The 18538-nt window shown below is 41.5% G+C and overlaps 1 protein-coding gene across 3 annotated transcripts in view; it reads left to right on the top strand.

Annotated features, from left to right (window-relative positions):
* LOC140492271 (drebrin-like) overlaps positions 1–18538 on the top strand; it is a 211273-nt gene that overhangs the window by 98484 nt on the left and 94251 nt on the right. The gene's annotated exons all lie outside the window — the stretch shown is intronic.

Here is an 18538-nt window from a genome sequence, read left to right as displayed (position 1 = left end):
ACAGAGATGCAGTCAGCATCCAGGTAGGCTCTGAGTGAGGGAGCACTGTGATAGTGAGCACAGAGCCCAGAGACACATGCTGGTCCTGTCTGTGAGCACATTGAGCCCTTGCTAAAACATTACAATGAGAGTCACAAGGTGTGACGTTGAAGTGCAGAAGTATCCAATGCTGGACTGGAGATGTACTGTGAGGTTTCCTGGACCCTAGCACGTGAATATGAATGGATCTTGGGTGCATTTGGCGGGTAGTCATGGAGTGTGCCCTGAGATGCTGGTGCCCAGTGTCCAATAAGGAGGCCATTTGAAGCCAGCAGTGATCTCAACCTGCTGAGCACTCACTCTGCTTTCCACCTGGGGCTCCCCTGATATCTAGTTTGTTGGATGCATTTGTTAATATTGCAACTGGAAGACTAACGTGGCAAGTTGGGCTGTTAACAAGGATCTTAAATCAGGGTTAATTACCTGGAGCAAGAGTTTCACTGCAGCGCTTGTGACAAGCGTAAAAGGTGAAGCAGGATGATGTTAAGTTGATCCTTGGCTGGATTCCTTGCCATAGCCTATGTCACTCAGACCCCTGTAAGATTCTACACAATGTCTTGCCTCTGTGCTTTAGGTTAGCTATGAGATGATGTTGAGGTAATCTGTAAATGGCTTCTTTTGTCACTGGTAATAAGGTCTTTACTCATCACTGGTAATAAGGTTGCAAGTGTCAATCTTTTGTGATATCTCATTCAGTTCCTATCACCAGGAAAGATTTCCAGTCACACTAAGTTACAAGCTGTTAGACCTATTTTTTAAGTTTATTTTGACTAAGTTACCTTAATTTAAAGCTACTCATTTCATATGGGAAGTAGAAAATTAACCTCTATGCCCTTGGCCTACAAATTAATAAGAAGGTGGGAAGGATTGGGAGATCCCAGAGGTGAGCAAAAAGCAGGTCAGGCGAGGACAAGGAAGTTCTGCTGAAGAGAGGAATGCCCTCCGAAACAATTCCGTTCCGGCTCTGACCAGTTCAGTTGCCTGGTTGGTAGCTGGGAGTGAGATTTATGCACATGAGGCTGCAGCTGGGATCCCGTAACAATGGACCCTGCTGGTCAGCCGGCATGTGAGAGGAACCTCAAACTCTGGGTGAATGGGAAGGTGGTTGGGGAAGGGGAAGTCTAATGCTGTGATTGGGAAGCCTGCTGGGGGCATTATTTGGTCAGGTAGCATCCGGATGCTGCTGTGCTTTTCCGTCACCACGCTTTCGACTTTGATCTCCAGTGTCTGCAGTCCTCGCTTTCTCCTGGGGACACTATTTGTCAGGAAAAATGATAGACTATAAAGAATCAGTGATGGGCGGAGAGGGAGGGAGGCTGGTATGATGTTGACTTCTTTTATTTCAAACATTATACTTTATTCATAAAAATGCCTTTATATACACAATCACTAAAGCAGTTTGGTTCTGTTCATATGAATAAACACACAAACATTGCAGTTTGACTCCATCCAGCAAACAAAACAAAGGTCTGCCTTTCTTGTACCAGAGTATGGTTAGGTATATTTGAGGCACCAGGACGGTCTGATAACTGAACCGACCCAATTTAAGTTTGGCAGAAAGACCTTAGCTGGTGGTCTTTCCCTACTGTGCCTTGGCACAGCCACCCCAAGCTGGTATGACTTTGAAAATAATATGGTGCCCAAGACATAGTCCCTGACACTTGCATGTTAAGTAGATACTTGCATGTTCAGCAAGATCGTCGTCCAGGGCCTGAGGGCTCAGATTGAATATCACGGCAGGTAGGAATGAGGCTGGGTTGAGTTTCTTATTTATGAAAGTAATTCAATATTAGCAACTTTATTCTCTAGGCCTGTAAAATATCTCTAGCTCTAATACCATTCATGTCGTTAAAGGCAAGGGGCAAATTTTCGAATAAGAGAAAATCAATGGCAGCTGCTTGTTCTCAAGAATGAAGAAGGCTGCATTGCTCTGAGTAGCAGAATCACTGAGAGCTCAAACTGAGAGAAAAGACAGAAATGGTTTGCAACTCCATGTCTTGCTTGTTCCTTCAGAAGTGAAATTAGATGGAGTCTCTGTTTGCCCGTTTGGGTGAATATAAAAGATCACATGGCATTATTTTGCAGAGGAGCAGGGGATTTATACTCCCTAATATTAATCCCTCAATAAACATTACTAAAAGAAAGCCCAGATTATGTCGTCATCATCACATTGCTCTTTGTGGGAGCTTACTGTGGGTGAATTGGCTGCTGCATTTTCTTCATTATAATCAAGATCACACTTCTGAAATACTCTGTTGGCTGCAAAGCAATTTATGATTCCAGGTGGTCATGCAAAATGCTTTTCTCTTTAGTTCATTTTATAGCATACGTCTTAAGAAAACCATGCTAATTCTGTACAATATGAAGTGACACTTAGCTGAGGCACAGCATACTCACAAAATCAAAAGGCACATGTTATGCTTAAATAAATATCCATATCATGCAACAGTAAACCTGACTGGGTTAGGTAAATATTCCTCCCACAGTGAAACAAATCCCTTTGAATTGATTGGCGTGCTTTTATTCCAAATGACCACTTATTGCTTTTGCTTCAGACAGAGTACAGGTGTCTCACGAACAGGATGACCTTTCAGATCAAATCATCAAAATAAGATCGAGGCAAGAAAACTTACTACTTTGTTTCTTCCCTTTGCAATTGTGCCAGGTATTTTGAAAAGTAATTATTTGAGGTGATGAAGTTATGAAGCTGTTAAAGTATTAGTGAGTTTCGAGATGATTTGTAGCTCAGGTTGAGGTCCTGTTAAAATATACTTGAGGGTTTGTATTAAGAAGGAAGATGTTTTATATTCTAACTTGAGCTTGGATGGGAACAGGTGAGGCCAAACAGCAGCGGTGAAATATGATGTTTAAATTTCACATGGTTTTAGGGAAGGGATGACTATTAATGATAATCAGACATTGACCAATGATTGTATGGCTCCAAGTTTGTTTAATATCTCTGATCTCAGCCATGACAACAGTGACTGTCTCCAATGGACCTTGTTACTTCTGGGCTGGGAAGAAGAAGAGTGCCTGTTCCTGATTCCTGTCCAATCATGACGTGCACATGCTCACTCATCATCAGATCACAATGTTACTATCGAGCTGCATCGTGATATCCTCCACAGTTAAATCGCCAGCTGGTAGAGAACTTAGGCTTAGAATTGAAGATAACTGATTATATAGTCCAGGATTGTGACACTATTGAAGCTGTACCCAGCAAGTCAACTTTCTAAAGAGAATAGATGCTCAATAATGCAAGAATAACATTGGTTTAGGTTTTGCAATGAGAATAAGGAAGGGTGATATCTTCACTTTTTATGCAGTGCATTAGAAGGGGTCCTTTGATGTCTTTGAACATGCAGTCAAACACTGAAATCTGGGGCTTGTTGTTTGATTTACCCTTTTTTCAAAAGCTGTGCTTTTTGGTGCCTTTGTGTTGAATTTTGCAATAAAATTAATGAAAGTGTTTAACCACTAAACGAGGAAAGTTAGGGACAACACATTCAGTTGTAATTGAATTTTTAACAGTATATTAAATGAAACTCACTGCTAAATAGTCTTTCTGGTTCTGAATTGTGTGAATTCTCATTTCTTCAGAACTTAATTATTTTGAAATTTTGTTTAATTTTTACTCTTGCTTTCAGTTTCATCTCTGACAGTCTGTCTCATCTCTGTTTATCTCATTTACTCCCAATCATAATTTTACTTGCTGTATGCAATTTTACAATTAATAAATAATTAAATCTAATTTCTATTTCCCAGTTTGTGGGCCTATGGGCAGCTGTCAGTGAAGAAGTAGACAATATAGACAATAGACAATAGATGCAGGAGTAGGCCATTCTGCCCTTCGAGCCTGCACCGCCATTCAATATGATCATGGCTGATCATTCCTAATTAGTATCCTGTTCCAGCCTTATCTCCATAGCCCTTGACTCCACTATCTTTAAGAGCTCTATCCAATTCTTTCTTAAAAGAATCCAGAGACTGGGCCTCCACTGCCCTCTGGGGCAGAGCATTCCACACAGCCACCACTCTCTGGGTGAAGTAGTTTCTCCTCATCTCTGTCCTAAATGGTCTACCCCGTATTTTTAAGTTGTGTCCTCTGGTTCGGCACTCCCCCATCAACGGAAATATGTTCCCTCCTGCCAGAGTATCCAGTCCTTTCATAAGCCTATACGTTTCAATCAGATCCCCTCTCAGTCTTCTAAACTCAAGGGTATACAAGCCCAGTCGCTTCAGTCTTTCCGTGTAAGGCAATCCTGCCATTCCAGGAATTGACCTCGTGAACCTACGCTGCACTCCCTCAATAGCCAGAATGTCTTTCCTCAAATTTGGAGACCAGAACTGCACACAGTACTCCAGGTGTGGTCTCACCAGGGCCCTGTACAGCTGCAGAAGCACCTCTTTGCTTCCATACTCAATCCCTCTTGTTATGAAGGCCAGCATGCTATTAGCCTTCTTCACGACCTGCTGTACCTGCATGCTTGCCTTCATTGACTGGTGGACAAGAACACCCAGATCTCTCTGAACAGCCCCTTTACCTAATTTGATACCATTGAGGTAGTAATCTGCCTTCCTGTTCTTGCCACCAAAGTGGATAACCAGACATTTATCCACATTAAACTGCAACTGCCATGCATCTGCCCACTCACCTAACTTGTCCAGGTCACCCTGTAATCCCCTAACATCCTCATCACATTTCACCCTACCACCTAGCTTTGTGTCATCAGCAAATTTGCTAATGTTATTGCTGATACCATCTTCTATATCATTTACATATATTGTAAAAAGCTGCGGTCCCAGCACGGATCCCTGCGGTACCCCACTGGTCACTGCCTGCCATTTCGAAATGGAGCCGTTAATCACTACCCTTTGTTTCCTATTAGCCAACCAATTCTCTATCCAATCTAGTACTTTGCCCCCAATCCCGTGCGCCCTAATTTTACTCACTAACCTCTTGTGTGGGACTTTATCAAAAGCTTTCTGAAAGTCCAGGTACAGTACATCCACTGGATCTCCCTCGTCCATCTTCCGAGTTACATCCTCAAAAAATTCAAGAAGATTAGTCAAGCATGATTTCCCCTTCATAAATCCATGCTGACTCTGTCCTATCCTGTTACTATTATCCAGATGTGCCGTAATTTCATACTTTATAATAGACTCCAGCATCTTTCCCACCACTGAGGTCAGACTAACTGGTCTATAATTTCCTGCTTTCTCCCGCCCACCCTTCTTAAAAAGTGGCACAACATTAGCCGCCCTCCAATCCTCAGGAACCAACCCCGATTCTATTGAACTCTGGAAAATAATCACCAGCGCATCCACGATTTCCCGAGCCACCTCCTTCAGTACCCTGGGATGCAGGCCATCAGGTCCCGGAGACTTATCAACCTTCAGACCTAACAGTCTCTCCAACACCAAATCCTGGCAAATAGAAATTCCCTTAAGTTCAGGTCCTTCAGCCACTGTTACCTCAGGGAGATTGCTTGTGTCTTCCCCAGTGAACACAGATCTGAAGTACCCATTTAATTCCTCTGCCATTTCTTCGTTCCCAGTAATATATTCCCCTGCTTCTGTCTTCAAGGGCCCAATTTTTGTCCTAACCATTTTTTTGCCTTGGACATACCTAAAAAAGCTTTTACTATCCTCCTTTATATTCTTGGCCAGTTTACCTTCGTACCTCATTTTTTCTCTGCGTATTTCCTTCTTACTAATCCTCTGTTGTTCTTTAAAAGCTTCCCAGTCCTCCGTTTTCCCGCTTATCTTCGCTAAGTTATACTTTTTCTCTTTTAACCTTATATGTTTCTTTACTTCCCTTGTCAGCCACGGCCGCCCATGTCTCCTCCTGGGATCTTTCTTCCTTTTAGGAATGAACTGATCCTGCATGTTCTGCATTATACACAGAAATATCTGCCATTGTTCCTCCACGGTCTTCCCTGTTAAGGTATTAAACCATTGAACTTTGGCCAGTTGCTCCCTCATAGCTCCATATTTCCCTTTATTCAACTGAAATATTGTCACTTCAGATTGTACCCACTTCCTTTGCCATTGATCACAAAAAGACAAGTTAGCTTGAGACTGTCAAGAATTATAAAAACAGTAATACCTTCTAAATGAATAAAAAAAGACAGTAGCTACAGTCATTAATACTTATTGGTCCTTCTGAGGCTGTAACCAGGGAATTAATAACAAGAAACAGCAATGGCAGGGACATTGAATCAATAATTTAAATCTGTCTTCATGACACAAGACACTGAAAGCCTCTCATAAAAGTAGAAATTTAGTTGAAGGAGAAGGGAAAAAGAAGCTAAAACAATCATTAACACTAAAGAAAAAGTATGATGCAAACTTATCGAACTAAAGGCAACAAGTCCCCTGGACCAGACACCCTGTGGTCTTAAGTGCCTATAGAGGTAGTGCGAGCTTGATTTTAATTTTCCAAAATTTCCTAAATTTTCAAAAGGTCTCCACAGATTAGAAAACCATAAACCTAATTCCCCATTCAAGGAAGGAGAAACTGTAGGTAATTTAGCCTAATATTGGTCATTGGGAAGATGCTGGAATCCAGTATTAATGACCTCGTGGCAGTGTATTTAAAAAATGACAGTACAAGTAAACATGGTCAACGAGGTTTATTAAAGGAAATTCTTGTTTGGCAAATTTGAGAATCTATTAAGGATTTAATGAATGGGCTGAATAAAGGAGAACCAGTGAATGTAGTGTTTGTGTCTCTGGAGGGCTTTTGATGTGGTGCTCAGAAAATAGTCACTTCTCACAGGATTAAAAGGAAAGTCATATAGTTGTGGCTAATATATTCTATGGCAGAGCAGTAGCTAACTAACAGACAAAGAGTTTCTGGAAAATTGGATCATCTTCAGACAAAGTGTAATAATTGTAGTGCCGCAGGGCTGATACCTTAATTATTTATGGTCTGTGTTGATGACTTTAATGAAAGAACCAAATGTATTGTAACCACATTTATTCTTGTTACAAAGACGGGGGAGAAATAAGACATGAGGAGGATACAGAGACTGCCACTGAGTGTGGATAGGTTGAGAGGGCAAACATTTGGCACTTTGGTAGGAAGAATAAAAAAGAATCAATATTTTATTTAAATAGAGTGAAACTATGGAATGATTAATTAAAGGGATGTGGATGTCCTTGTAGGTGAAACACAAAATGTTGGCATGCAGCTGCAGCAAGTAATTAGGAAGACAAGTGGAATGTTGGCCTTTAGTTTGAGAGGTTGGAGTTTAAAAGTAACAAGATGTTGCTACAACTTTATAGGGCACTGGTGAGACCCCTCCATCCTCACAAGTACTGTGGACAGTTTTAATCTCCTTATTTAAAGCGGGATATAATCTCATTGGAAGCAGTTCAAAAAAGGTTTATTAAGTTGCTTCCTGCGTGAAGGAATTATTTTCTGAAGAAAGCTAGTGCATTTTGGGCCTTTGGACAATGGTAGAAGAGTGAGGGGTAATTCAATTGAACAAGTCTGGGGACGGTATGGTCGTGGTGGGGGTGGGGAGGGGGGGGAGGGTGGTGCTTAGAGAGGCAGAGAAATCTCAAACTAGGAGATAGTTTCAGAATCAGCAGTTGCCCATTTAGGACAGATATGAAGAGGAATTTAATCTCTGATCTTTAGAATCCTCTAACCTAGTGACATGTGGAGGCTGGGTTATTGAATTTGTGACTGAGGTAGAGTTTTGAAATCAAGAGTTATGCAAACAGGCAGGGAAGTGGAGTTGAGACTAAAATGAGTTAGAACATGATTTTATTGAATGAAAGAATAAGATTTGGATAGGGTGTGGGTTCTGACTAGGGGCAGGGTGGTAGGGTGTGAGGAGTCATTGGAAGTGGTATAAGCTGCATTGTTGTTCCTTCACATGTTGTTATAGTGAATAGATTTGGAATCGATGCCAAATTTTCAACACCTCCACCTCCCCCCACTCCCCCATTGTGGCATGATTGCCATTAGTGCTGGTAAATTATCTGAGTATTTATTCATCTAAACTTCAAAGGAGCTAATCTGTAGATAAAATTTGCATACCTAAAGCAAATATAGACCAATGAGACTGTAGGTGTCCAATCTTTGTGTGCAGGATCCAGCTGCATGTATTGACTCATTCCCAGAAACCGGCTCGGGTCCTATCAATCAAACAGAATTAGCTGCCAGTGTGAAACACAGCATCATCATTGCAGAACTCATAAAACAATAGAAATAACAGGCTGGCTTTTACACAGCCCGATGGCAGCACTCCAGCCACTAGCAGTGGGATGTCATTTGGGCTCATTAATGAGCCAATTGACATCCATTATCCCAGAGCCCACTATTACAAGGTCCATGCCAGCTCACTATGCTGTATCAGATGCTGCCTATGATGAAGAATGCTGTCACCATCCTTTTTAAGTGTAGAGCCTGACTGCTCTAGTGTGATAGAGGTAAGCCACTTTTCAGGTCTAATTGGAAGCATATCTTGTACTTAAGAAGATATAGGTATTGCAACTAGTCACAGGATGCATTCATATGATAGACATTGTTACAGAGACTTTGAGGAGGACGAGATATTAGGTTTCATTCCTCTTAGATCCTATACTGTTCTGCCCACAAGTCCATATGACATCATCATGCCACTGGTGCTTATGAAACACCTCAGTATTAACCCCTTCAGGCCCATATAGAACTTGCCATTCCATGAGTCTGGGCGAAGCTGGGTGTAATGCAGGCAGCAGTCACTGTTCCCACTAGCATTGGTGTTATGTGGAAACGTTGGTCTCTGGCTGGCTGCTTTGATCAGGGGGATTTCCACTGCTATGGACATCAGTCATGGGGAAGGTCCACCAGTGGACAATTAAGTTCCTAAAAGGCACTTGATTCCTTCAGATCTCCCCCATAAAACTGACATAGCTCTCTGTCTGTTCTTTGACCGTTCAGTTAGGCCCAACAAACTCTGAATAATTATTTGTATCTATAAGCAAATTCAAAAGGCTATTGACCTTGAAGTCTCCTTCTATTCTGTCCTTCCCCAAGCTCATAGAATTAAATCTCCTCAGTTTTAATAATCCTAGTCTCAGAAGACCATGTTCTCATTAGAGAGAGACAACTGGAGATGAACTTAACTCAAGGTGAGGAGCAAAATTGAGAAGGCAGAACCTTTGTCCTGAACTTAACCGATGTGGGAACTGAACCTGTGCTATTGGCATCACTCTGCATTGCAAACCGAAGAACCAGCCAGTTGAGTTAACTGACTCACCACCGCCCAATTTTGAAACCTGCTTTGAAATAAAGTCAGTGCTTGTGATAGCACTGAGGTAGGGCTCCTTTTGTTTTCTTTATCTGGTTGCACTGTTAGGTTGCTGCAGCAGTATCTATCAGAGCATTCTGTGATTAAGTTCATGTTGTCAGTTCTTTCATTTTGTTAAGACAGATCCTGAAGGGAGGAGAGAGGTGAAACGTGGATCATATTCAGGTTTTTCTAATTAACGGATTTTGCACAAGTTTCTTCTTGAAGTGTATGCATTATTCATACAATACAGCAATAGACCCTTCTCCAATCATTTAAACTGTTAGAGAGTTTAACACAAATGTCTGGAAAATCTATTGTCTTCTTCTGTTTCTCAAAATCCGGTTTAGAATATTATGTGACTGCACTGTCAGGGAATACTGGTCTTTAATCTAGGCAATGTTTACCAAGCATTAGGATAATGGTAAATAAGCATAAGAGAGGTTTATGATTAGCTGCTTTAATTCTGGCTGAAGCAATCCTGTGCTCGGAAATTGATGCATTACTGAATTAACATAATTTGGGTGGAGAGTCAAGAAATTTAGAACAGAAACTGATTCTACTAAGTTTTGTCCCATCCTGGCCTCAATACCTGGGTTTCTAAAGGTATGATTGTCTACTTTATATCTCAAAAAAAGCCAACAAAATATCTACCCAGATATGTAGAGATGCCTGTATACAAATCGTGTGTGGCCCAGGGAAGAGCTGAATATGCAGATCTGTATCCTGACCCTGGATCTTTAAAGAATCTGTTAACGTCAGGAGAAAAAGCCAATTGGCTTTTTCCTTTTAGAATTTTGTGGGTTGGTGCTTAAGAATGCTGTGACTCTGCTTACATTTTATAAATTGCTTCACAATAGCTATGTTTTCAGAACAGATTGGATGTGAATTGATCTGAAGCCTTTCAGTGAGATGGAAGCTCTTGATGAAGATATTTGTTTCCACAATTTTGTAGCAAAGAACATGAACCAATAGTTATAACCATGTTGCATTAACATTGCTGAAAGGAGATATGCATTCTACCAAGTGCCCTCTTGTTCAAACTATTTCTTCCACCCACCTCTCTTTAGTGATTACATTTTGGGAATGGAATTCCCTGGATTCACTACCAAGGCTGCTTAACAGTGCCTTGAAGCAGATACACTGGCTTATAAAGAATATAAATAAGATTGAACAATGCCACATTCCAACAACCATCCAAGATTGATTGTGGTGTGGACAGGAAAGGTCTGAGGGGAAGCAAGTAACCTTTAATGATTGCTATGCCGGGAGTTGTTGTTGAAGCAGAGGGAGAAAGTAAGTAAGAGATGTTGGCTAGATACAAAAAAATGAGAACAGGCTGTCAAGTAATCATATATAAAGAGTGAAAGCAACTACCATAGACCTAACTAACCACAGCACTGGATATGAATAAGGAAGATGGTTAATTTAGATCAATATCATAGATCTATGATTTTAGTATTGAACAAGTAAAGATGCTGCCATCTGCAGATGAGCTCATGTTTAATAGGATAGAGTTCAACGATAAGCTCAAACAAAAGCAAGTTACAGCAACCTCCATCTGGACCCTGACCTGGGGCCCCTCGGTTTAAATCAGTTTAAACTGTGACTAGCACATGATGCTAGATATTTGTTAGATCCTGCTGTCGGAATAGGCATGTTATTGTAGAAGCATAAGTGTAAAAAGCAGTGTATCTTCAAGGGGGACTTCTGATAAGGAACTGACTGGATGATGGTGCCAATTAACCTACCTCACCAACAGCTCACAGCCCTACACAGAGCAGTGAGATACTGCCTTGGGCCGAACTCTACACTTTCTACCAATAGCTCTGAAGCAGGGGACCAGGGGTCGTGCATGAACCCTTCTGCCACCTACCCAAAATGTCCCAACCTAAATCATATTTTCTAGGGGTAATGTGGGCAGCCCATCCACCCATCATCCTGTTGATTCTCCATGCTATGTTACCCAGGGTAAGAGGTGGCTCATTGCCAAGCAGGTATCCAGGGGACTTTAGCTGCATGGACTGATGTCAGACATGGGCAGATCCTCCCTCTGGCCATCCAGAAGACCCTGTCCCAAGGTAACACGTCACCGTCTCCACCCCTCCAACCACCAAATTCTGAAACCCAGCCCCTGACAGCAATGAAAGGTTGCCCTCCCACACCTTGATGTCAGCTCCAAAGACATTCTGTGTGAGGACAACCTGTACTCCTAACCATTCCTGGCACTGCCAGCCGTCTCAAACAGGATTTCTCATCCTTGAGAGTTGGAAATCCGGCCTCCAGCCAATGACGGCCCTTAACCCTGTAGGTAACCTCCATACCAAGGTTTTTGGGAGGATGGGGACCCAGTGCTCTGAAAACTCCAGTGCTGTGAAATCTCACTGACTGTACAAGGCAGGCACTCCAACAGCCCCATGATTAGTGCTGATGTCCCTTCCTGTTGTTGAAATGATCTTGTCCCAAGGATGAAGGGTCAGATTGATAATTAGCGTGAAGGGGAATTCCAAATCAGGAGCAGAGAGAGAAATATCTAGGCTTTGTGTTTTGTTTTATATATTGGGTCCTCCCGTTCCAAGTAACAAAACAGAAATAGCTGGAAAACTCTCAGCAGGTCTGGCAGCAGCTGTGGGGAGAAAGTAGTTAATGTTTCAGGTCCAGTAACCCTTCCTCAGAACCGATGGCAGCTAGGAAAAGGTTTGTTTATATGCTTCCTCCTACCAACCCTTTCTCTAGCATATGAGAAACCTTCAGAAAACCTGTTTAGGACCAGAGTGAGCAACATTGACAACCATTTTCACAGAATAAAAGAAATTTAAACAAATGCTAACACAGACCATTTGGGCTGAACGATCTGTTTGTGTCAGATATTCACATCACCTAGGTTAGAAAGGGATGGATTCACTTTTTCTTTCTCCTTTAGAAGGTGTGCAATGATACCATGATAGAGTCATGTTGCCAATCTTTAACTCATTGATGATACTTTCTGTTAGCACCAGCAGGTGAAATTACCTTGAAGGGTCTAATCAAGCCCTGATCTCCAGTTTTTGATACAAATGCATTTTCTAACAAGGCTCACTGGAGAATGAAATTAAGAAAATAAATCAGGACTCTTTTTGCATGGTGATAGTGTCCCTACCTCTAGTTCACATGTCTTAACATTTTATAATTGCCCATAGTGTTAGGTAAGGGCTAAATGTAGGGATATGGGTGGGTTGCTCTTTGGCAGGTCGGTGTGGACTTGTTGGGCCGAAGGGCCTGTTTCCACACTGTAATGTAATCTAATCTAATAACAAGTCGATTTTAGAGAAGAAAACACTGTGAATGCTGCTCTCTGAATTGGATGTTCTCTTAAAAAAAATCTTAAACTATAATTAGCATAATTGGCACAAGCCATGAATGAAACTTTGGACCTTTTTCAGGTATCATTGGCTCAAAACCCACTTCTTATGTCGTACTTACAACTGCTGCAGTACTGACAGTCATTTTCAAACTAATCAGAGGTTATATCATCACACATCTCTGTTTGCAAGCAGTGGATTAAATCACTTGACAAGGCAACGACATCCCTTTATGAAAATAAAACTGTTTTGTGAATTTTAGAGAGATTTTATTGAGAAATATTTGCATGGATTGAGATTTGAGGAATAATCTGCATTCAGCCAACTATCACTAAGTAATTACAGCTGCATATGTTGGAATGACTGGAGTCTCTCCATGTCACTTCATTATTCTTTGTTTCTTTTTTTAATCTGTTCCTTCATACAATGGGATTCTTGCAGGATTAGGTAATGGGGTCCCAACCCCAGTCAAATGCTGCTTGTGTGGCAAGAATGATGTGTCCCATTTACACTCCCACAGGCACCTCAGGAGGTTATCATTAGTGTGTCTGTCCAAGTGTAATATTCTGCAGCCATACATCAGTCTGACTCCACTTTCAAGTATTGATTTGTCTGTGGTCCAAGCATTTCAAGGAACCTAGACTTTTGAAGAAAGACTGTGTTGATAAAGAGTGGATGAGAGGAATTGTAAAGGAAATACTTCATGTCATTAGGTTAGGACCAGATTGCCAGCAGGAGACTGCTATGTAAACTCTGAGAGGAAATGGTGATTTGTACAGGAGATTTTGTTCCCCACAAGAAACATGGATACCTGATGCAGGTCAAGAGAATATTTGTCAATAAAAAGAGGTGGATTAGTATGAAGGGGTTGAGTTAGGGTTTGAATTTTGCCCCCACTGGACCCAGGGTTGTAGATGGCTGGTACCTAATAATAGCCTCAGCAGCTGGCATGCAGGTTCATCAACTGTGTTCCATTGCCTATTTATTTGCAGAACTGAGATGTAGGGCTGGCAGATAATGCATCTGCAGGAGGTCAAACTGAGTGATTGAAGAACCTTTAGATGAGACCTTTCAATTTTCAAAGTCCTTTTTGCTGAACTTAATTAGTAGGTGATTCTACTCTCCAGCCATTAATTAGACGCCAGAGATAACTGACTGTTTCCCCCCGACAGTGAGATCCCGAAGCCCACAGGGAAAATCCCGCCTCAGTTATATGGAGAGGCTAAATAGGCTGGGACCTCCTTCACTAGAGTGTAGGAGGTTGAGGGGTGACCTTATATAGGTTTATAAAATCATGAGGAGCATAGATTAAGGTGAAGAGCCAAGGTCTTTTCCTTAAGGTAGTGGTGTCCAAAACTAGAGGGCTTAAGTTTAAGGTAGAAGGAGTAAGATTTAAAAGGGACAATATTTTCACACAGAGGTTGATTTGTATGTGGAATGGACTACCAGGGAAGTAGTAGATGCAGGTACAGTTACAACATTTAAAAACATTTGGATAAGTACATGAATAGGAATGGTTTAGAAGGACATGGACAAGTGAGACTAGATTAGTTTGGGAAACTTAGTCGGCATGGACAAGTTGGACCAAAGGGTCTTTTTCCATCCTGTTTGACTCTGAGGATAGACTAGGTGATTGAAGAAGTTACTGAGGGAGATCACTTGAACAAAAACAGAAAAGTAGAAAATAGGTGCAGAAGTAGGCAATTGATCTGATCATGGCTCATTACCCTGTTCCTGTTTGATCTCTTTAGCCCTAAGAACTATGTCTAACTCCTTCTTGAACATTTAATGTTTTGGCTCTAACTACTTTCTGTGTCAGAGAATTCCAAAGACTCACCACACTCTGAGGGTCATGGATAGGATGAATAGACAAGTCTTTTCCCTGGGGTGGGGGAGTCTACAAATAGAGGGCATAGGTTTAGGGAGAGAGAGGAAAGATTTAAAAGGGACCTAAGGGGCAACATTTTCACACAGAGGATGGTATGTGTATGGAATGAGCTGCCATTGGAAGTGGTGGAGGCTGGTACAATGAGAACATTTAAAAGGCATCTGGATGGATATATGAACAGGAAAGATTTAGCGGGATATGGGCCAAGTGCTGGCAAATGGGACTAGATTGGGTTGGGATATCTGGTCGGCATGGACGAGTTGAAACGAAGGGTCTGTTTCTGTGCTGTGCATCTCTATGACTCTGGAATGGCCAAGTACAGCCATGTTTTAGGAGTTGAGTGAAACGTTGAGTCTTTAGCAAGTTAAAGCACCAGTAATTGTCAGATTATGTGAGCTGAAATTAATGAATATGTTGAAGCTCAATCAGAAATTATTAATATAGTTGTTGGACCAAAGGGTCTGTTTCCATCCTATGACTCTAAAATTAGAAAGCTTTGGTTGCCATGTTTTGAAACCCACCCAATTGTACTTTAGCCCCACATCAGGATGGAAGAATCTGGCCCCAGCACAGGGGACTATTGCTAAAGGAAGATGGGAACCTTGGGGGTTGCTATCCAGCTATCAGAGAGAGGTGGCAGACAATGTTCTCTGTAAGGTGCACATGTGCAGACCCACACAGTCACTCATGAGTTGTACTTTCAAGATGTTGTGCGTAAAACCGAGCAGGAACAAAAAATTGTTTCGAAAGCTCTTTACTGGCTATCTAAGAAAGAAGTGTTGAATGAAGATGTTGGGATTGGCAGTCGAATCAGTGACTGAGAGTGCGCTGGCACCATGTTAGTTGCACTGATTTCCAGTTAACAGAACTTTTTTTTTTACAGAGTAGTGGAAATAGGTAGTTACAGGCTATTTTTATCACCTTGGAAGAGTGTGTGGGTGGCTGAGAGAGGTATAATTTCCTGCATCTTTATAATTCTACAGTGACTGATGTTTTACAGCGTGTGCAATTTAGACATGACCCCTTGACAGTTGCTGTTCTTAGCCAGCAGTATGATAACCATCTGTCACTTCAGAATGGAAGGCAACAGATTTCTCCAGTTTTCAAGATAGTTTTGTTAGATATATCCATAATTCTTTAAAATTCCACTTCCTGATTTCATTTTTGATGTTGTGTATGTGGGTTAACTTCCTCCGTGGATTTTAATAGGAACATTTATTATCGCATGGGCAGGAGGTGTCTCATATTTGTACTTCAGATGTTTAAAAAATTTTTTATTCACAAATAAGTGTGGGCACTAACCACATTCCCATTAGCTTCCAATTAAGATAGCTTTGAGCTATGTCTCATAATGCATTCTGTGGCACTTCAAGTACTGCTGTGTTTTTACACACTGCATTATGAAGATCTGTGCTGAAAGAACACATTGATTCCAGTACTAACAAAATGCCCAGAGATAGCTTCAGAAAATATTGAGACCAGAACCAGCTATCCACTCAGAAGCCACATTTCCAAGATTACAATCTAATTTTTTAAAAACTCTGAACACAGTCAGTTTCCAAAAAATGTGAGATCTGTTTTGTTTCTATGGATAATTTGACACTGAAATCTCAATATAAATATTTCTCTGAAACATTTTCTACACTCACATATTTTGGAGGGGGAAAGTATATTTATGTGACTTATAGGACATTTAAAAAAAAATAATTCAAGGGACGTGGGTGTTGCTGGCTGGACCAGCACTTACAGGTTATCCCTAATTGCCCCTTGGGAAGGTGGTGGTGAGCTGCCTTCTAGAACCACTGCAGTCCATGTGCTGTAGGTAGACCCACAAGGCCCTTAGGGAAGGAATTCCAGGATGTTGACTCAATGACACTTACCAGGAGGGAGGGACCACTAAGCACTAACCAGTTTTGCATTCCGGAAATCCAGAAGAACACATCTTGATTAAGTTATGTCAAATGTATCAACCGATGTAATTAATATGTTTTGTATTCATTTCTTATGTACAGCCAGATTGAAAGAGGCTGGTTGGCTGTGATTGATAGCCCTTTGGCACGAGGTGGTAAACTCCGAGAGGAAGGATTGAAATAGCTAGGGAAGGAGAGGGGGTTCAGAGGGCTGTTATTTCAGGAACCAGAGGGGTGTGGAAGATCAGAGATCTACAACAGAGATGCAGAGCAGAAACTTGAAAGACCAGGTTAGGTGGGAATGTTGGATTGGAGATTGGATCAATACTGTGAGCATGAACGTAATGGTCAATGACAGGAGAAGCTACAGTTTGTTGGGTTGGTGATAGCTGCAGGATAAGTACCCTGTTTATCCTGGCCTGCATACTCTGCTGTATAACACTAACATTTACCTCTTCAATCCAGTAGTGTTCAACTCTCAGGGTCTGTGAAATCCAGTTGGCCAGTGTTGAAGTTAACGTGGAATGCAACCTCTGTTAAAAAAAAAACTTAACTGAGTGGTCTTCTTCCTTCAGATGGTGTGCTTGCATGCCTTCGGGGCAGTATCAGTTGAAACCAGACTTTTTATGGATTTGAGGCTGGTTGAGTTGATGTCTGAGACTTTTAGTATTTTAACATCCTATCTGACCCAGCCCATCCATTTTTGGTGTTAAAATTTGCCTCCAATTACCGTCATGCTGTCTCCTATATTTGAATTCTATCAAGCATTGTAGTTGTACCTCTGTAACCGTTATATCAGTATTAATGGCTCGATGGCCTGGAGGCAATGTAGCCAGACTTGTTAAGGCTGGAAATTAGGAACGACAGGTGAAAAGGAGTATCATCACGGCCAAGAATTGTAATTCTGACAATTTTGCCATAGGCATCCTGGGATTTGCATGCCAGAACCACTAACCCTTATATTCCACAGGAGCAATAAATAGTAACTTCCACCTCACGACGCTTGTTTAACTTTGACATTATTGCTGCAAAAATTCTGAATGTTCAGTTTGATTCTTACATCTTACAGTATCCCCCTGCATTATTGAGAGATGTAACTCAGACCTCCACTAACCCAATTAGGTATTAATCTGTGGATGGCATGTCTTTATTATGGAGTTTTCAATTAATCTCTCAAGTCATCATTCTAATAACATCACTACTCCATTAACTGATGGAGCCTCACAATTAACCTCCAAGCGAGGGCATGGTGACAACGCTGTTTTATATCCAGCTGGTGTAAAAATAAACTGGACAGAAAACATGCAAAAGCCAGCAGACCAGAAAGGCTAGCTAGTCTCAAGGTGTGAGCAAATCTTGACTCATATATCCTCTTGATGATTAGCATTTTGAGAACACCGTACAGGCCCTTCAACCCTCTGTGTTGTGCCGACTTTTTATCCTACTCTAAGATTGAACTAACCGACATACCCTTCATTTTACTATCATCCATGTGCCTAACCAAGAGTCACTTAAATGTCCCTAATACATCTGACTCTACTACCACATTCCATGCACCCAACACTCTGTAAAAACATTCCTGATGAAGAGCTTATGCTCAAAATGTTGACTCTCCTGCTCCTCTGCTGCCTGATCGGCTGTGCTTTTCCAGTGGCACACTTTTTGACTCTGTGTAAAGAACCTACCTCTGATATGTCCCCAAACCTCCTTCCAATCACCTTAAAATTATGCCCCCTTGTGATAGCCATTTCTGCCCTCGGAAAAAGACTCTGGTTATCCACTCTGTCTATGCCTCTGATAATCTTGTACACCTCTATCAAGTCACCTCTCATCCTTCTTTGCTCCAATGAGAAAAGCCCTAGCTCCCTCAACCTTTCTTCATAAGACATACTGTCCAGTCCGGGCAGCATCCTGGTAAATCTCCTCTGCACCCTTTCTAAAGCTTCCACATCCTTCCTGTAACGAGGTGACCAGAACTGAACACAATATTCCAAGTGTAGTCTAACCAGGGCTTTATAGAGCTGTAGCATAACCTCATGGCTCTTAAACTCTATTCCCCCGCTAATGAAAACC

Source organism: Chiloscyllium punctatum, chromosome 20 (genome assembly GCF_047496795.1).
Source record: "Chiloscyllium punctatum isolate Juve2018m chromosome 20, sChiPun1.3, whole genome shotgun sequence".
Classification (NCBI taxonomy): domain Eukaryota; kingdom Metazoa; phylum Chordata; class Chondrichthyes; order Orectolobiformes; family Hemiscylliidae; genus Chiloscyllium; species Chiloscyllium punctatum.
The sequence above is the reverse complement of the archived record's forward strand: the minus strand, read 5'-3'. Positions and strand labels throughout refer to the sequence as shown.